Consider the following 21,190-nt stretch of genomic DNA (forward strand, 5'->3'; position numbering starts at 1 on the left):
CATGCATGCCCTTAAGCAAAAGTTAATAATTAGTTGCTTGTATTCCCCTGCAAACCAGCCCAATGTCAATGTTTCTGAATTGCAAAGATCACCAACTTGAGCTCTAAGCTGCCAGAGTTGTTTATGCCCCTTCAGTTTTTAGTGTACCTATAAGATGTTTTGATAAGAGCATTTAATAGGGAGAGATTTGTGTACCATAATCACAGCTCCAGTGATTCCACCACAAAAGCAAGAGTAGTTCTTCAAAATACTTCTAAGTGCTGACTTCCACTTCAGTGTTAATAACGAACAGGAAGAACATCTCTGAAAGTATCTTCACATTTTGTTGGCTGAATGTGATTTGGTTGCCTGTGGGATGATGGTCATTAAAAGTGGTGAAGTATCTGCTGTTGGGTAGCCTGAGGAGAGAGAAGTTGCTCACAGCTTGGGGATACCTGCTTTGCTAATTAGTTCATACACATTCTGCTCAGGCGATTTGCACTTCAGTCAAAAGGAAATATTTGACTGTAATCAACTTTCTTTGACATTCTGGTATAGTGGGAGCTGGTGTTGTGTTTCCTAAATTACAGTTTTAAGAACTATGTAGTTTAAATAAAAATTAGATAATAGTTGCAAGTTTACACAGGATAAATGTATTTTTTGTATGTATAATTTGTAGTATAAAAATAAATATATATATGTGTGTGAATATATATATAAAATTAGATATATAATTTGTGCCATGGGTATTTTAGGGCACATGCATGCAGATTCCTGGTGAAAGAAGTAAAACTTCATTTTCTTTTTTTTTCTTTTTTTTTCCAAACTGGAAGATGTTAACTTTTTACCTAGAAGATGAAGCCTTAATATACAAGCTCCTTAGGTTATCAGATTTGACTTCCTAGCTAAAGAACCGTAAAGTTCCACTTGGTAATAGGAGGATGTAACACAATTATTTTCATTTCATAGAATCACAGAATGGTTTGGGTTGAAGGGACCTTAAAGATCATCTTGTTCTAGTTTGTTTTGGTGAATTAAAATAAGATTGGGGGGGAAAAAATGAGATCATGTGGGTCTGTATTACCTGAGCCATATATACACCAAATTTAATCTGAGCTGTTTCCACTGCATGATAAGAATGGGAGGAGTTTTAGTCACTGCACAAGGTAAAATGTCAGAATGACTAATTACACTGTTGCAGGGCTGAGGAGATACAGTTAATTCCTGAGCGGCAGAGCAGGTCTTTTAAGAACTGTGGTAACACTATCTCCAATATAAATATAGCTAATAGTATTTCAATATAATTACATTAGTTGTCATGGTGCCATTTAAGAGATTACATCATTCCAGTGCTTGATATGGGGAGTAAATAGAAAGCTGGGTCATGTTTGGAACATCTGTGTTCATCATGTTGTATATTACATAAGAGTGTACATGTGTATGTATAATATGTGTCTATAAACATACACTATACAATAAAGGATACAAGAATATCATTATGCAATATATATTATGTAACTAAACATATAATATATAGAATATTCCATGTGTGCCCAGTCCTGGGAGCTCTTGTGTGAGTAGGTGCAGCTCTGTGCTCAAGAGAGGCTGGAGTAGCAGGCCCAGTGTATTTTTAAAAAAGATTTTGGTTATGAGCAGATGCATTTCAGCCACGTGCTTTTCTGGAAAACAACCTTTTCTTAGAAAATTTTAAGCCAACTGTCATTTAACTTATGCTCTTCTGTGTAGCAGATAAGAATTTCTTTAGATCACAGGAGATAGTGTATCATGTGTTTATGGCCTCCATCACAGTTTCTCAGTAGAGTAGTAATAGTAGTTTTTGCAAAGCTTTAATTGTGATGCATTAGTGCAAAAAGAGTTAATTTAACCTTAAATATCTCTCAAATGAGCATGTGAGCAGAGTCTTGACTGCTGGACTTTCCTCCACTTGCTGGTTTCTGGTTCTTCATGTAAAATACAGTTATTCCTGTAGTCTATAAAACAGCTGTACAGAATTCACATCTTAATTTTTGGAGGGCTTCATTCTCTGTTTTCCAAAATAACTGCTTATTTTCTGAATGGTTAAATGCAATCAGGCCAACAGTGTGATTTAATTTTCTCAAATGCAGTCCTGCCCTAACACATTTTATTTCTTTGGTTGATATATCATGAAAACGTAGGTACTGCTGAAAATTCTATAGTTAGATTTGTTAAAACTGAAACATCTTTAAAGGCAAAAATACATGTTTTTGCAGGAAAGATTATACAAAAAGTTATTTGAAAAGTTCCAACAAAATAGTTGTCTTGATAATTTAATTTAGGTGATTTGAGGTGTGCAATCTCATTAACTTTTAAGCAGAAATAAATAAAATCTACAAGTAAAGAAGTGCTGTGTCTTACATATGCAAAATATAAATTACATGAATGTAACTGGTGCCTTGAATAGCTTGAACAGCAGTTGTACTTGTCAGAGTTCTGCAAGAAAATGATATTTCATAATTGTGAATCATGAAGAAAAGCACTTGTAGAGTCCCACCCAAACCGCATAAACAGGAATTTTTTTTCTTCTGTGAGAGGTGAGCAGTTGCTGCACAGTGTTACTACTTCTGTGATAGCTGATTCATCCCTTTGCTATGCAAATTTAAGTATACAAGGATTCAGTACTTTTATTTAAGAAATATGCCTGCAGGCTGTATTGGTAGGCTTTAGGGAGATATCTGGTTTGGTGTGAAATAAATAGTTGTTCAAAGACCACATGAATTTATGTCTTAGAAGATGAAAAGTGACGCTGTGAGCGTTTTGAGAGCACCCCTCTGTCCCCGGCACGTGAGCTTGTCACTTGGTTTTGGTTTTTCAAAGAAACCTTACCAACCTCATGGAAAATCACAGACCAGCGATGTGTCACCTTAAAAATGCAAGATTTAGGGCTTGAATTTGAGACATCTCCAGGCCCTGAGGGTTTTACCCTTGGAGTAAATCCTTGCTGCTCCTGGTTGAGGGAGTAGTTACTTTTCCTTCAACTTTGCTCTTCAGCCCATTTGAGTGCTTGTCTTTTAATGAATGTATTTAAATGCCATATTTCAGGTTTATGTGCTGGTTCTAGGCATCCAAGTCTGCATATTTTGAGTAAAACCAGAGGAAAAAACCCAAAGCTGAAAGGCTTTGAGTGCGAGAAAGCTTTGGTATTTGCAGTTGTTTAAGATTTGTCTTGCTAAAGAAAGCAAGACGTTTACTTAAAAGCTATTTTACTGCCTAATGTGGACCACATTTTAATACCCAATTACAAAATTATAATACGCCTTTAATAAAATTTAGGTTGTAAAATAGCTATTTGGTTAAGCTCTGCCCCTTTTTATTCTCTTACTGTCAAAAATATTAATCAACTCCTCCCTTCAGTGTGAAATTCAGTTTTGGTGCAGTTTTATTATCCTTTTTCTCACCCAGCAGCATCATTCTTTCTGTGATGGTTTCTTCTTTGCTGCAGAGGAACAGCACGTTTTGGAAACATTTATTCCATTTCTATGAATAACTTTATCTTCATTTATGTTACTGTAGTGAAGACTTTTATGCCTTAATGATCTAAACTAAAGAAATTAACTTTCTCATTACCTTTCAGTATAGATGACTGCTTCTTCTGACTTTAATGTGTAAATCTGCCCAGAAGTTTAAATGCCTGAATTTGGTTTTTTTTTTGGTGTGCGTACTCAGGTAGTACTCACTGAAATTAATAATCCTGATGCCACATGAGAAAGTTGTTACACTGATTTAAATAGAGCTGATGGAAATAAATTGCAGCTCTTTAGGTGAGGCAGCAGCAGCCTCCTGTGTCTCCTTGTCTCTCTTTTTCATACCTCCCCAAAATGTGCTTCCTTGTCTTAACTTTGTAATTTTTAATTCTGTCCTATTGTTTCCATTGAGAGGGATTAGTAAAGATAAATTTTAGCTTTCCTGGCATTAACATTAGCTTATATCTGTCATGTTTCCTAGCTAGACTAAATACTGCCTTTTCTTTTTCACCCTGTCACACTTCATTTGAAAGAACCAGTCTACCTAGAGCTGGATACAGGGTTTCCAGTGAGGAAAATGATAAATAGTTGCATATTTTTATAAGTTTAATTTTTTTAATGCTGTTTGTCTTTCCTGATTGTCACTGTCCATTGGAACAGTGCAGAGGTACGTGTGGGGACCTTTGGTGCTGGTGATCATGGTGAAGGTGGGGCTACCAGCCCAAGCCATGGCTTCTCAGTGAGTGGTGGCCTCAGCTGGGTGCTGGAGAACTGCCAGGTGATGGCCATTAGGTATGGAAGCAATTAAAATCACGTACTCAGCACTGGTGAGGCCGCACCTCAAATCCCAAGTTCAGTTTTGGGTCCCTCATGACAAGGACATTGAGGGGCTGGAGCATGTCCAGGGAAGAGCAGTGGAGTTGGGGAAGGGTGTGGAGCACCATGAGCAGCTGGGGGGATCCAACCTTGAGAAAAGGAGGCTCAGGCTCTCTCTGCAATTCCCTGACAAGAGTGGGGAGCCAGAGCAGTTGGGCTCTGCTCCCAGGGAACAAGAGACAGGACAAGAGAAAACTGCTCCAACTTGTACCAGAGGAGATTCGGATTGGGTATTAGGGAACATTTCCTTCACTGAATGGGTTGTCAAACCTGAACAGGCTGCCCAGGGCAGTGGTGGAGTCGCCGTCCCTGGAGAGATTTAAGAGATGTGTAGATGTGGCCCTTGGGGCCATGGGTTAGTGGTGGCCTTGGCAGTGCTGGGGGACCAGTTGGACATGATCACTTTAGTGGTCTTTCCCAATGTAATGAATGATTCAGTGATTTTCTGTAGTCATGGCTCTTTTGATACCAATGCCAGAAGAAACAGTGCAGTTGGTAAGGTGTTAGATTGCACCATGTACACCTGAGAGGTTTTTTTAGCTTGAAGGAGAGTATGATGTGTGGGCTTGTGAAGTGTGATCTAAGTACCTGAATTTCACTTCATGTGCCTTGTTTCTTGTAAATTTGAAATTTTTATTTTTGCATTTCGTCTGGAAGCAGAGACATTAAAAAGAAAATCAAATATGTTGTGGGAAGTGTATGGAGGAGTCCTCCTAGGCCTATTCTCATTATGTTTCAGAGCCCTTTGGATAGAGTTCAGAAGAGTGGGAAGGGGAAGAGTGAGGTGCCTGGCTGCCTTTCTTGGGCATAATGGCAGCCTCCTTTGATCAGCTGGAGAATTAGACTATCTAATTCTACAAATGTTCCTTTAAAGCCATACATTGATCAGATACACTTTTCAACAGCTTTTATTATTTATTATTATTTTAAACACAACGCCAGACAACATGAAGTAAACATAACCTGTGTTTTCTGGCCGGTCAGAATCTGCTTTCATGCCTTTTTCTGTAACCAAAAAAAGCAGCGTTTTTATTATTTGGAAGAAAGGAAGAGCAGAAAATGGTATCTTACATAAAAGCTGCCTGTCTGCATCATGGCCTGTACATGTGTGAGAGCTGATGCTTTCTGTGGTTGCTTTTCTTTAGGCACAGATTTTTCTGAAGCACTTCTGTACTCAGTTCACTTCCCTGCCTTCAGATTTCTCCATTCTGACAAAGAGTACACAGATAATTGCTAAAATAGAAGTTAGCACAACATTTGGGTGTCATTTTTTCTTTCTGAATTTGGTAAAATTGTTACATTTCATTTATATATTCAGGTTTTCTTAGGTAGTGATTTCCTCCTGTGTGTAAGTAATGCTCTTAGCAGTGACAGTGCTTTGAACTGTCACTTCATCCCACTTGAAGTTAATTACTAGAAAACTGAGGGGTTTCTTAATTTTTTTTGCATTAACCAGGTCCGTAGGAAGTATCTCCCTTTGCTGAGGATGTCACTGTGAGGTAGGAATAAGTTCAGTAAACTGGAGAACAGAGCAATCGAGCCTTTGATCATGTGAAAATGTAAGCATGTGTTGAAGTTTGCACTGGAGCATTCCCACCGGCTGCTCGGGGCTTACCCGCCGTGTTCCAAGGGCCTGTGGCTCGGGAGAGATTTGAGCAGTCCTTAGCAGGCTCGGCAGTAAAACCCCAATATCCTCTCAAGCCAGGGTGCTCTAAGTCTTTGCTCAGACTGCTTAGTAGGCACAGAATGAGGGAGATAATTTATTTTAAGCTTTTAAATTCAAAGAAACCCTTCAATTAAAGGAATTCTTGTCAATTTAAAGTGCTCTGTTTTTGGGGGGTGTTTGTACTAGGTAAGGAGGTGTGGGGCGATTTTGGTTTTTCTTTTGATGTGGAGGAAAACCAATCCCATTTAATTTATATTGTGGCAGTTTATAGCATCAAATGACATACTTTATATTTACTGCTCTTCATAGTTTCTACAAAAGCATGAGAAAAATAGGCCCCTCATCCTACAGAGTTGTGAGCAGGACAATGAACACACCAGAGTTTACATACTAGGAAGTTGCTTTCAAAATACTTGCAATGGATAATCTGTTTTTTTGTGATTTAATAACTCACTACCTGCATACTCATCTAGATTTATGTGCCATTTTTTCCTGCTATTGGGGGTAACAATACAAAAAACTTTAAATAGTTGATTTTTTAAAATCTTTTTAGAGATTGTAAGGGTTGCAACTCAAGAAGGGAGAATTCTGTAGTCTGAAAGAACCTGGATCATGGGATAATTGGCTAAGAGCCTGTGATACCTATATCCAGCAGAGTGTGTAATCATGGAATACTTGAGTATTCCACATGATCTCTCTGGAGTGTCTGCATTTAATCTGGTGCTACTTTCTAGTTTACATTGAGGGATGTGACTCACAAGGCTGTATTTATATTCTTTACATTATAAAATGTGCCCTACAAAGGCATCAGATGATTTTTCTCAAGATTTGGATTCTGTGCAATCAGAAGTCAGGCCACAATGTACCAAACATCTTTTTGGGCTGTGTTCTGGGATTATATATAAAATACAGAAGTATTTATATTTTTACTTAGCAGTAACAATGCCTTCCTTGGAGGCCTTTTTTTTCTGCAAAGATTTAGTATGTTTAATAGTTACTGTGAAATACTTACAAGTGTCTCCTTTCTGCAGAGAATTGAAAAAGGTCTTTTTTTCCCCTCTCTATTGGCATTTGAAAAGCAGGAAAAAAGTGACTACTACAACAGAATTTTATTAATGAATGATTTACACTGGTTCCAGCTGTGACCATGTGATTAGTCCTTCACTGAGCAACAATGGGTATTTTCTTTCTGCTTTTATTTAATTTCCAAGAATGTGTCATCTGTTACATTAACTGCTGCCAGTATACCCCATGTAAACTGGTATTTTTTATTTCCCTGAAGCATAAGATGAATACCCACCCATATCCTTCTGGAGCTACAGTTTTAAATGAATTGGGGATTTTATTGACTATATCTGATTCACCAAGCCAAAAATCATAAAAGTTAAAATATTTATTAAATGCACTAGACTGTGGGATGCCTTGTTCCCTGGTAGCGCAAAAGATAGATATTTTCACTTTTAAAATTCTATCTTAATATTTTATTACAGCAATACAATGTGTTATAGAGGTGGACAAGCCTGCAGATTGAAATGTGGATAGTCCAGATTGTTCCTTTCCCTCGACCATATGGTGTAGTTCTAAAAGCCTTTTGTACGCTGTCTGTTCAGTTAATTGTAAACTCGGTCTTTAACGTACCTTAAAAATGAGATATATGTGAACTAAAAGTCAGTATATTCTCTGGTAAGTAAAGTTTTCTAGAATAAATCTAAATTCACAGCCCTGGTCTCTCGGTAAATTTTCTTTCTGGGTGAATTTGAAAGTCTTTCACCGTTTCTTGGTAACGAATGTGAGTCTATGTGTGTGAAGAGACAGGTTTTTCCATTTCCTCCTAGGGAAGGGGGGGAGTTTTGAGGATATAATGAACATTTCATAATATTTTTGCTTGGCAGACAGCTCTGCCAGTGGGTGATGTGCAGGAACATCGAAGATTTCTGACAGATGGATGGTAGGATTGCTAATACACCTACACTCGCTTCAGTGTCTGATGTTCCCAGTGTGTCTCTGATGCCCAAGAAGCTCCTGCTCACGCTTTGGTCTGATGTTGCCCAGTGAGGGGCTTCAGAAGAGCAGAACCAAGTTTCACTCAGGATTTTCACATGCTACAGAGAGGGTAATTTACTGTACTCCTCACAAAGCATGTATTACAGAGCCAAAGGGGTTTTTATTGCAATAAGGAGTTAAAAATTAATTGTTAGAGAGTTTCAGATGTAATTCTATTCACTGTTGTCTCACCATAAGAAGCTATTTGGGAAAAATGACTGTTGTGAATGCAGATAGGGTTGATATGTCTGAAGAGAAAAACGCAGAAGAGTAGGAGTCTCACTGAAACAAATTTTCTGTGGATTCCAACCTGGCTTTAAGCATTGCGGAGGGTTTGCTCAGTGGCAGTTTCTGTGGTAGGCAACACTCACATAATTTGTGGCTTTAGAAATAAGAATCCACTAAAATTTAAAAAATAGAGAATCAAGCAAGAAGTAAAAGACAGTAATGTAGAGTGAGACTAATAGACTGTGAGAGGCCTCATTGAAACATTGATCTGTGCTGCATATGTGAAGTTTTCAAAGGATTTAAGATAGTTCTCTCAATAGCTGAATGCACAAGAATAGGTAACCTTAGGGGTTATTAAAAAGGAAAAAAAAAAGGCAACATTTTGTGTCTACAGAGGTTAAATAACTCCTGACCTTTGTGCATGCAGAAATGGAGAGACCATCAGCAAGTCGTCTCAAAATGAAAACAAATAGTAACCAACAGCACATCAATTTCTTTCCAGCAGTTGGTGTGCTTGTGAAATTATGTAAGTCGTGAATTTAAATATGATGGTAACTAAACAGCAAATAGCTGTTAGAAAATTGTAATTTTCCTTATACTGGCTTTTTATGCTCCTACAAATGGAATCATAGAATGGTATAGATTGGAAGTGACTTCAAAGCTTATCTGGTTCTGTCCCCCTGGCTTGGGCAGGGACACCTTCCACTAGACCAAGCCCTGTCAAACCTGGCCTTGCACACGTTCAGAGATGGGGCAGCCACAGCTTCTCTGGGCAACCTGTGCCAACCTCCCCCACCTCACAGACAAAAATTCCTTTCCAGTATCCTACCTAACCCTTCCCTCTCCCAGTGTGAAACTATTCGCCTGTGTCTGTCACTCCAGACCCTTTTCCAAAGTCTCTAAGGTGTCCTTGGAGCCTTTTCTTCTCCAGGTGAACACCCCCAGCTCTCCCAGCCTGTCACAATAAACTCTTTTCTATATTAGGTTCCTCTGAAATTCACCTTTGTGCAGTGATGAAAAAGGAATAGATGGGATACGGATTCTGCACAGCTCAAGCAAGATTGGAGGGTTTGTGTATACACTGACCAGTATGTTCCATGAAACAAGCTGCATTTTACTTCTATTTGATACTTTCCTGGCTGTAGCACGAAATCAAGTGGGAGCAAGAAAGTGTCTGTGGGCAGAACTTTTGCGTCTTGCAATTCAAGTAGTTCAGAAGCTTTAAAGTGCAAAAAACCACATGTAATGCTTAAAGAATCCAGCTGTAATTTTGAGAGCTGGAAGAGAAAACAGTGACTGAACATTTATTTCAGCTTTTGTATGATGAGAGCAGTTCTCAGAGCCTGTGAGCTGCTGCTTGCAGAGAGTATATGAATAACAGAACTACCTATTTTTACTGTGCATTGGCGACTGTGGGCTTTCTTCATTAGAGCAAGCAGTACAAACAAGATGTGCTAACTTGTATGTTTTTTTTTTAAAGAACTAATTTAACTTTTCATGCTGATTATAAAACAAGAGAAACAAAGTCATAAAAAAATCATATGACTTCAACAAAAATGTAGCAGTCTTTTTATATAAAAAAAAAATCTTGAATTGACTTCTATTTTAATAGTTGTTTCTTTAACTTCAGTGGTCTATTTGAAAACATCTTTGAAAACATCTTTGTAGTGGTTTTATCTGTCTGGCACAGTCTGGTTTGTCCTGACACAGATTTGTAGATATGTGTAAGATGTGTTCAAGGTCTCAGCTTGTACTTAATAGAAGAGGACAGGCATAGAAGGGGAGAGGAGGAGTGTAGAAGACCAAAGTTTGAAACAGAACAGATGCAGAAAATGTTAGTAGACTTAAAGTATGCATGAGCAGGGCTGAAAAGAAGAGAAGAAAGAACTGAAGGTTGAGGAGATTGGAAAGAGCATGTGGAGTAGAATTGATAAAAAGAATGGATGCCTCTTTGGCAACATGTTAAAAGCTGTTTCCTTTTTCTGGTGGGAAGGTGAGATTTACCAACAAGTCTAAGGAAAATGAAAAGAATGTGAGGAAATGAGCCTTGAGTCTTACTTGGGGAGGGGGCAAAGTCAAAGATGAAGAGGATAACTTTGTATTTGATGTGGGAAGATGGAGGAGGAAGAAAGAGGTTGTTTGTAAAGGTGTACGGAACAATTTGAGTAGGGAAGAATTGACAAAGAGGGAAGTGAGACTGGAGGCAAAGAAATAATGCAAGGGAGCCATGAAGTTTTTGCTCCTGGAACAGTGAAGGAATGACTGTATTCAAATTGGAGGTTTCCTAATGAGGAGTGAAGCAGGATGGGCAATTGGAAGACTCTGAAGTTGTGAACTTCTCAGATAGGTGATGTGGAGGACATACATAGGAAAAGATTGGAAATGAGAGTAGTTTGAGATAGGAAAAATTGATAGATGACCCATCAAGTTAGTAGTTGATATGCTGTAAGTCAGTCTTTGCAGAGTTTACTGTATCATTAAAAAAAGAATAAAAAAGATGGTGTTAGGAAAGTACAATGGCAAATAATTAGAAAAGATGATAAAGGAATTGGGGAAGAAATAGACATTGTTAAAAAAAATGAAAAGAGGAAATCGGGGATTCAGTCATATGAGAAACAATTCATATGGTTTCAAGAAGTGTGGATTTTCCTTTTGAAGATAGAATTCATCAGCTAACCAGATGAGGAGGATACAATTTTGTCTCATTTTCATAATGAAATAATGAAAGTGCAATCTGGGTAAAAGATGTATTGGTCTGTATTTTCTTAGAAGGGATGATGCTAATGATAGATTAATGCTGTTTTTCAAAATATTTTTCTCATGTGTGGAAAAATGTCAAAGTCCTGCTGATTTGAAAGAAAATGTGTATTGTTGTGGCTTGGAAGTAGGGACACAGGAGTCACTGCTCCTTTCTTTTCTTGCTCTTGGCTTTACTGTAAAACTGCTGTTGGGAAATGGTGCAAACCACAATTTTTAATTCAAGTTTTCTCATCTGTAAAGTAGAGATAACAATACCTACCTACCTCACAGGAGTGTTGTGAGGTTTAATTAATGTTTGTTAAGCTTTTCAGCATTTTTGGATGAAAGCAGATAAATGAAACCTCTTGTTGTTAATAATGGGAAAGCACCAGGCAGAAGATGTAGTACAATTTTGGGGTTGGAGGGAGAAGATAGAAGAGTTACAGTTTATTGTTTAAAGCATATTTAAGCAGAACAATGGAAAATGTTTGGTTAGAAGTTATATAATTATTAAGTTTATGTAAGAATGCAATAATTTGCTTGTAATTTAAGCATGTATGTAGATCTAGTGCTTTGTTTTATTTTAGAATAATAGAGTAGTTCAGATTGGAAAGGCCCTAAAGGTGATGCAGTTCCAACCCCCCCTGCCATGGGCAGTGCCACCTTCCACTAGACCAGGTTGTTCCAGGCCCAGTCCAACCTGGTCTTGAATACTTCCAGAGTGTCCCAGCATATTAATGTAAGTTTAAGACTCCTTTGACTTTGAAAATTTGAGTAAATAATCTGCATTCCTTTTTTGCTTCTACTGTCAGATAAATTCTTTATAGTGTACCTACATGTACAAAACCAAAGCAAGTGTTCTGTTTGGAGGTTATCAGCTTTGAAATAGCAAGTCAGTAGGCAACAATAGGTAAGAAATACATGAAATCCTGTGTATATATATAAGTGTTCGTCTCCAGTATGATTCAAGCAAGCCTGTAATATGATCAGGAGGAAATTTTTGAGAAAATTGTTGACAAAAATAATCGAGTGAAATAGTGTTGAGTGATAAGAAAATCAGTGGGGGATTAGTCTGGCTAAACCTTGTTTTTGAAGCTTTTTTCCTATTCAGATAGGAAATAGTCAAAGTAACCATTCTATTTGCAGTCAAAGGAAATGCTGTGTATATTTCCCCAGCACATTTCTTAGAATCCACTGTGTGTGTAGACGCCAACTTTACAAACGTAGTGGTGTGTCAGCAACATCCCAGGTGTCATTATAGATGTCAGCAGTATGTAAGTGATATTTGTAAATAAGCCCAAACATGTGAAATGGTCTGTGTTACTCAACCATTATGCACCTTCAGTACATTGAAGCCTGGTGCTTGGTTGAGTAGCTAAACTAAATATCAAGTGGTGTTACACGGCTTGAACAGAAAACCAGCTTTAAAGAGAAAAAGCAGATTTTTTTCTAAGTCATTCTGTTAATGCCCAAGAAGATGCTTCTGTGAGTGTTAAGAAACCAACTGTCTATAGAGTAGGAAAAATCATTTATGGATCTCTCTTGTCCATACTCATTCAGAGCTTCAATGGGAAGGCAGAGTGCTGCAGCTCTGAAGAGTAGCTTGAATCATCTTGCATGAATATTGCCCTCTCCAAGGATATTGGCATGCAAAACAGATTTTGTTCATCTTGGAGGATTTTGAATGCACCTCACACATGGCTTCTTAAACACTTTGAGATGAACAGGCAGAGTTTGGATTAGGTTCTTGTCAGCAGAAGCGAACTGCTGTGTGATCAATGCAGATAGGTGGAAATAATTCCCTTTTCCCTTCTCAAAGCATTCATGTGGTATTGCTTAATTTGGGTACCCTGTCTGTGTTTTTTTACTGCCATATATATTTGCTAGACACAACTTACTCTTTCCCTTCTTGCCCTTCCCCCTCCTTCTTAATTATATTTTATCTCCAGTAGTCAAAGTGGGAAAGTGAAGTGTCTTCCAGTTCTATTTTTGCTTCAAACAAAAACAGTTTGGGGCTAAAACAGTTTCATAATCACTTTCAAGTATCCACAGCTCGCAGAGCTTTGTGGGCCCCAAACACTGATGGGAAGATAGGATCTGAAAAGATTCAGAAAGACAGGAATCTTTTACTCTGTAATAACATAAAACCAATGTAACGCCTCCCTTGGGTTTGAATCCACTTTATGAAAGGGATTTTCAAAAATCCCAACATAAACCTATCTTCAGTTATCTATTTAATGTTGTCTCCATAGGCAAAGACCGTCCTAACATGTAATCTAATCCTGCTCTGTGTCAGTTTAAAGCCATTCCCACTTGTCCTCTCACTCCATGCCCTTGTCCAAAGTTCCTCTCCAGCTGTCTTGGAGCCACTTTAGGCACTGGAAGGGGGGATCTAAGGTCTCCCTAGAGTCTTCTCCTCTCCAGGTGAGCCAGCTCTCCCAGCCTGGCTCCAGCCCTCTGAGCATCTTCGTGGCCATCTGTGGACCTACTCTAACATGTCTATATCCTTTGTTTATGAAAATTAGTAGCAAAAGTTACACCTGTGGCATTGCTCTGAGTCTGATTGCATGTGGAACACTGTTGAGATTACCAGTGCCTTGACTTCAGAGGTATTTCCAGGCTGTCCATATGCTGTTGCTCTTCAGGCTTCCAAGAGCTGCTGTGAATGCTTAACTGGTGGTATTGCCAAAAAATTCCCAATGGCCGGAATAACTGCACAACCCTGAAGTCTTTAGTAGGAGTCAGAGCAGATCTTTAACTTGCTGGCAAAGCTTGTGATATTTGTGGCTTTGAAATGAAGAAGTGGGATATTAAGCACAGGCCTTGCGTGCGTGAGGTGTGAGTGGTTTCTCGTGTTGGCCTTTAATGGTATTTCTGGCATTTAATCATATCAGCAGTGTCAGTAAAGCACCTACTAATAGCCAGCTAAACTTCAAATGGGAGGGTCTTCCTCAAAATAGTTTCCCAGCTCTGCAATGAAGAATATTTTCTCTGCACCCATATACTCATGGCCATTATAAACCATACTGAATGTTCTTGGGTTCCCCATCTCTGAAGTGTCCAAGGCCAGGCTGGATGGGGCTTGGACAAACCTTGTCTAGGGAAAGGTGTCCATGCCTGTGGAAGGAGATTGGAACAAGCTGATCTTTCAGGTCCCTTCAAAGCTTAAACCCTTCTGTGATTTTCAGCATTGTACCAGTGTGCCGGAGGAGGGGCTGAGTTCTGCAGATTCTCTGGTGGTACAAGTGGAAGTAGCTGATTAGTGACAGTATAATTTCGATTTTGTTGAACAGGATGTTTGATTTTTCATAAGGATTTTCCGATTTTGAAGAAAAGATTTGTGAGTGTGGCCAGTTGACTCAGGCAGGGTAAATGCTTTTCAGACTCTACGTAGGTGGAGAAGTGATTCTGAAGCGAACTTAAGGCTGGAATTCTAAGTGAGTTTTACAGATATCTTAAGGATTTTAATAAGTAAAATAAAAGAAAATCCCTATTTTGAACTCCTTTTTTTAAAGGATACAGTGCTGATCATGGGTTATAGCCAGATTCTCTTACATGCAATAAAAGCCAGGTTTTTAAGGCACAGGCTTTCTGAGGGTGGTGATTTAAATGGCACTTTTTTAATATCAGCCATCTGAGAAACTTCAAGGAAAAAATTTACATCTTGATGTCCTCCATGCGTGTCCTTGCCTTGTTTTATCTGTGGCACTGTTAAAAAGGGCCACACTTGTTTCATGTCTGTTAAGGTCTCCCCCAGACATGAATATTTATTCATTTTGCAGTATCTGTTTTGAAAACATCAGCTCAGAACCTAAACTTGTTTACAAAACAACCAAAATAACCTTCCAAAACAGATTGTTTTGAGCTGCTTGTATATCGCTTTTATTCATGGAAAACAAATATTTCCTGCAATGTTCACCATTTCAATTGGCAGATGATACCAGACATGTTTGTTTAACTCATGTCAGTGTTTTTCAGCTTTCCGCAATGTGTATCCATAGATACTTCCCAGTGGAGGAGGTGGACCCTTTAACTTTCTGATACTTGTGAAGTAAAATAAAATGTATGAATATGCTTTTATTCATTGCATTAAACCAATCCTTGAAGTATTTTGCTGGCTCTGCAGACAACAGGATGGAAACAAGTGACTTAAGTCATTAGATTTGCTATTCTTGGGTCAGAAGAGATGCTGGGGAACACTTGCAGGGAGCTGTCAGAAAGCATTTAGGCTGTAATCTGGAGCCTTTAATATTTCTAGAGTCCTTTCAGAGGGCTTAGTCAAAACTTGATAGGAAAATTATTTACAGGAAACAGGATGCTGCACCACTAAATCAAATTGGCAACTCTCATTGCGCTAGATTTATAAATTGATGTGGGTAACACATCTTCTGTATGTCAAGTTGGAAATAGGATGTAAATATTCTTAACATGGAAAATATGTTTAGTGCTGTATGAAGCCCTTATTCAATGTTGTGTGATGTTTGCTATTGAATCTGAGAGCTTTCGAGGGGTTTCTGAAAGAGATAACGTGGTGCTGACTGCACAGAAGTTAATGAGATGTATTTTTGGTCCCCTAACTTTATAGTGTGAAGTGTTGGTTCAGCTCTCTGGAGATGACAAGAGTTGAGCAAATGGAAGATCAAAAAATTATTTCATCTGTTGAATTTCAGTACTTAATATGTAAGACAAGGACTTCTTTTGTGCAGGTGACATTGCAACCTTGAAGTTAGTGAATCATATCCAAACTGCAGTAGGCGTATAATACTTGGATGTTTTTTTCCTGTAAACAAATAAAACCCCGATGATTTATTCTTTTCACATGGTTAAGGGTTTCAGGCCTTTGTCCAAAGTCCCTCTCCAGACCTCGTGGAACCCCTTTAGGTGTTGGAATGTGCTTTAAGGTCTCCCCAGAGCCTTCTCTTCTCCAGGTGAACATCCCCAGCAATCCCAGCCTGTCTCCAGAGTAGAGGGGCTCCAGCCCTTGAACCATCTTTGCAGCTTCATCTGGACTTGCTCCAACAGGTCTGCATCTTTCTTGTCCTGAGGACTCCAGAGCTGGATTGCAGCACTGCAGGTGGGGTTTCACAAGAGCAGAGTAAAGGGGGACAATCCCCTTCCTTGTCCTGCTAGCACTGCTTTTGGTGCATCCCAGGATAGAGTTGGCTTTCTGGACATCTACCCCTCAGTAATACTCCTCTGTGTGGGACCCATCCCAGATTTCACAGTTGAACTCGATTTGACAGTAGGTCTCATTCCCTCCTTTTTGTGGACTCAAGGTGTGAGTGAAGATACAGATCCTTTCATCACATATTCCAAGGGATACCTTCTGGCTGTAACATAAATCTGGCTTGTGCCCACTCAAAAGTTGCTGCCAAACATCTCAGGCCTAATGTTTCAATTAATGCTTAAATTAACTCTTTCAATTCCAGCTTTTGTACAAGAGGAATTTAAGTCCTAAATTCCAAATTTTGGTGATACAAGAGTGATTTGCTATTCATTTAACATTTTGCTCCTTCATATTTACTGGGGAGAACAAACCAAATTTTTGATGTTGGGTGATTGTATTACCTCATGGAGCAACTAATGATGGTTTTGAACAAGTGTTTTGTCATTTAATCAATCAGTATGAGATGTAGACTATGTCTTTCAAAGTAGTTACAATATTTTAAGTGAGTTTTTCAAGTCTATACATATGCTCTTAAATTGACCATGAATTCACATTATAGTTCTTACCTTTCTATACAGACACTGGTCCAAAGCTGAGAGTCTGTGAAACACATTTCTCATCATATTCCTAATAAATCGGTGGAATTTCAAAATGCCAGCCCATTATTACCAGACTGGGACTTTTTCTATAATAGGGAACTAGCAACTAATATGTCTCCTGTCAGGTTTAAAAATAGCGCTACATCTCCCATTACCACACCTATTAGTTCCCTCTCCTCTCAGAGATACTCTAAATCAAGTATCCCTCATCTATTTAAACCTAATGTAAGCCTTCAGGATCATCAGTATTAGCAAATTTATGGCCATAGGTGCAGCACTGGAAATGATGAGTCCTGTAAATTGTCTTGATCCTTCAGTACTGTAAACACAGTCCAGATAAGTTGGATAAAGCCAACATAGCATTAAACAACATTAAGAGTTTCTGTTAAAATAAGCTATTATTATTCCAGGCTTTTGAATTACATGGCAAATGGGAACTTGGAATTAACTGTTAAATCAGAATAACTAATTGTCTTGCAAATCCAATTGCAAACCTTGCACTTGCAGGTTATGCTCTTGTATTAGATCTGTACTAATTTTCTTTTTTTAAATTTTTTTTAAATCCTGTTAGTGGCTGACGAACTTCCCAAAATAATGTCGAACTTTTTGTGAAGATAGTTAGTTATTTAATATATCCTGCTCTGCAGAATACCCGTGTTGACTTCTGTAAATCTCTTGGGACCATTAAAGGGAGGAAACAGAGGGGCAAAGTCTATGGAAAGTTAATCCAGTTTGCTGGTGACAGGTGGTTTGGTTGTAGTTGTTTCCCTGGCAGGGCATGGCCCTGGTCCTCCATCTTACCTCTTATTTGTCTTTTTCCCTCCTCTCTCTGCTTAGACATCAAGGAAACTTTCTCCTAATGAAATATTGACAATACTTGTTTGCCTTTGTTAATCTGAGCTCATGAAAATAGTTTGCAGGCTCCTTAGTATCCCTCATACCCTGTCCTGATTAGTACATATCCCATATATACCCCTTAGTAGGTCAATTAGACACATGGAAACCAAGTTGTGTGTTGTAATTGCTATTCCCAATGTACTTGGAATCAGGATATCAGTCAGTGAAATCTCCCTGAAAATGTATCTTTTGAGTGCTGTGCTCCAGAGGGGGATGGATGCTTCCCCATTGAGATAGTGTTGGCTGTTGTGACTTTGAGTTAACCATAATGTGATGCACAGATGTTTTTCTCTGCTGGAAAAAAAAGAATAGATTGCAATAATTTATTCAATATAGATTAAGATCTTCAAAGATGTTGATTGAGGATGGCTAGAAGTATAGATGCAAAGTATTTATGACAGTCTTAGGCAGTGTCAGGGAAGAAGGTGAAAAGTAAATTCTAAGGATTATTTTTTCTTTCTTTTATTGTGGCTGGAAATAAACAAATTTAATTTACAACAAGAAACGATGAAGGTCATTAGTGCCTTTGCCTAGATGAAATAGTAAAACAATTTAAATAGTGGATTTTAAAATGCATACTCTGCATATGCATTAGCAACTTTTTCCTAAGGATTTATAGCAATATTGTTAACTTAGCATGCACAGGGTAATGTGCAGATTTTACAGCATGTTACTTTCTAAATACATAAACTCCAAAAGGAGCTTTTATTCTCTCTGGTGTCAGGGTGTCTCTGGATTGATAGCCATGGGACATCTTTAACTTCCAATTCCTGCTGTTCCATTTCTGGGTTGAAAGCACAGATGTAAGAACTGAACCTGGCAATCCTCACAGTTTGCTTTTTCCTTAAGATCAAACCAATTCTTTAAAAATTATGTTGTTTGCAAATCTGATTGCTTCACAGAATCACAGAATGGTTTGGGTTGGAAGAAACCTTAAAGCTTATCTGCCTACCACGCACGGACACTTTCCAGTAGACCAGGTTGCTCCAAGCCCCGTCCAACCTGGCCTTGGACACTTTCATGGAAGGGGCAGCCACAACTTCTCTGGGCAACCTGTTCTAGGGCCTCCCCTCCCTCACAGCCAAGAACTTCCTCCTAATCTCTAATCTAAACCCTACCCTCTTTCAATTTAAAGCCATCCCCCCTTGTTCTATCATGCATGCCCTTTAATGTAGGTCCTAAGCACAGTAGAAACTAGATGTGGTATCTTAGCAAGACAAAAGCAGGCAGTGCAGTCCTTGCAGGTTTCAATGCACACAGTGTGTAGCATCCTTGATACCTGCAGGTACTTGTAGTTTTGGTATTCTGTAGGTGTTTGCTGCTCTCAGGTTGCGTGCATGGAGCAGACTGTGGTTTATTGGTGCCAATAAATTAACACTAGACCTGCTCAGCCATCCAGATAAAGGTGAACGATTTTGGTTTACCACATTCTCAAAAGGAGGAAAGGATTTCTTGCTTTTTCCAGTTGATTTATATAAAAGATAAATTGAGTATCGTTCTCAGTTTTGCAGTTTAGTAATGACAAACCTCAGAGCTGGTACTTTTGGGTGATCTAAATACGCGTTAAATTTTGGTCAAACCTTTAAAATGTGATTGTGTTTAAGGTACAGCTCCAGGGTTTCGGTGAGTCACTTCATGAGTGGGAGGGTAATGCAGGCTCTTTCAATCTGTGTGTGTCTGTGTGTGTATACCACATCTCCGCTTCAGGTGGGTGCGTGTTGTGGGGCTGGGAGGGAGGAGGAACAGAGGAGGAAAGGTAAAGACCCTTAAGAGTCCTTTAGAAAATCCCATTATTGCAGCATGAAACGTGGACATTTTTGCCTGTATCAGGTATTACAGTGGGTTTATGTGAAATCATCAAAGATTTTAAGTATGTTTATGTCCACAGTTCATACCTGCTGGGTTTTGTAGTTGGTTGAGTTACGAGGTATTGAACCACGTGTGTTCTGGATATGGTGGTGGAATAAATTTCTCATACGTGTGGGACTGTGACCGCTAAAACAATCATTACTGAAACCATATACCTTATTTCCTGTAACTAATAGCAGCTCTCTACCTATGGAATATATTAACAATTATTCCTTTGGGTTTGGATTGTTACTCAGCTATTTGGTTGGACAGATAGTTAAACATGATCTGTAATTTATGTTGTCTGAATACGTCAATGAACGGAGCTAATTATGGCTTTCTGATATGAGCTATGCTGATGTTTGTGAAACCACACTTCTGCTTGTGAGACAGAGGGGATGTCTGTTCTTTAATAAATCATGGAAAATGATGAGTTTTCTCTACATAGTCTGGTTAACAAAAATATTTGAGTTGGTGTTCACCTAGAGTTTAAAAAGAAGCCATGGTTTCTGTGGCTAGTAGAACAATTAGTTCTTCCATGCCTTTAAATTTTTATTTATTACTCTGTATGGTACTCAGGTTTTATTTTAAAGGTAAATTATTGGGCCAAACAGCAGTGGCCCTTTCAGGGACTCCATCACTTGCCATGCTTTTGCAATATGCTCACTGTGGGGTAGAGCTGCAGCAAGTGACAAAAGTCCTGGATGAATGTCACCATGAGGTGCTGGCATTGAGACAGCACCTAATTACCCACCTACACGTCCCAGTACTTCAGTGTACCTCTGTATTAGTCATGTCATTTTGATGCTGTTACCACTTGGAAGGATTTTTTTATTTCAGGTAGTTTCTTCTCAATGTATGTCCTGAAGAATGTGCTGCTCTGTATAGTAAAAGCAGAGTAGGAAATATTCAAAGCAAAGGATCCTGCAGCCCTGCGGATTGAGCTGTTTGAGGAACACCCAGGATTGCTGGCTCCAGAGAGGAAACACTGTAATGAGAAAGGGGAAGCAGTACTGTTTTTCTAATATTTGTTGTTTTCTTTGAAATGGGGAAAAGAATACCTGGAGTGATTTATATTTAATTGAGGATTGCATTCCATCAGATACGGTGAATGTTCTCAGGCCATTTATCAGCTGTGTCTTTTGGAGACCTCTGAGGAGTCTATGGGACATATTTACCTTAACTTGGCTGGGTCAAGGGAAATAAAGCAAAAATAATAGCTGTTATTTTTGTATGTGAACAAAACTGGAAGTCATGTGGGTGAAATATGAGGTAAATGACTGTGTCTTACCTCCTCTGTATTTTTTTTAAATACAAAAAACTATTGGTTATATGTAATAAAATTTCCTTTGTATTATCAGTGTATCTTTTTAATACAGAAGTTTTATTGACTTTTTCATTGCTCCATCTTAGTCAAGCCCTGAAGCTGATGTGACATATATTGTGCTGCCATTACTCTTTAGTTTCATATTTAGGTATTCTCTTGTGAAAAACAAACAACAAAAAACCCCACCACCGACAAAAGCCCCCAAACTATACCATACACTGCTTCTTATATAATATTATAGCATTTTTTCTAAATTGAGTGTGATGTATCTTGAGAGTAATATATAGAGATGACACAATGTTAGAGTCCTACAAGTGC

General features: G+C 38.6%; 1 protein-coding gene across 8 annotated transcripts in view; it reads left to right on the forward strand.

Annotated features, from left to right (window-relative positions):
• Positions 1-21,190, forward strand: part of GTDC1 (glycosyltransferase like domain containing 1) — a 180,095-nt gene that overhangs the window by 34,643 nt on the left and 124,262 nt on the right. Inside the window, exon 1 of one of the 8 annotated variants that reach the window (XM_071561809.1) lies at positions 9,363-9,383. The exons of the other annotated variants lie outside the window; for them this stretch is intronic. The gene's annotated coding sequence lies outside the window, so the exon portion shown is untranslated. Of the gene's footprint in view, positions 1-9,362; positions 9,384-21,190 lie in introns of those variants that run through there. 8 annotated transcript variants of the gene reach the window in all.

Source organism: Pithys albifrons, chromosome 8, assembly GCF_047495875.1.
Source record: "Pithys albifrons albifrons isolate INPA30051 chromosome 8, PitAlb_v1, whole genome shotgun sequence".
NCBI classification, from domain to species: Eukaryota; Metazoa; Chordata; class Aves; order Passeriformes; family Thamnophilidae; genus Pithys; species Pithys albifrons.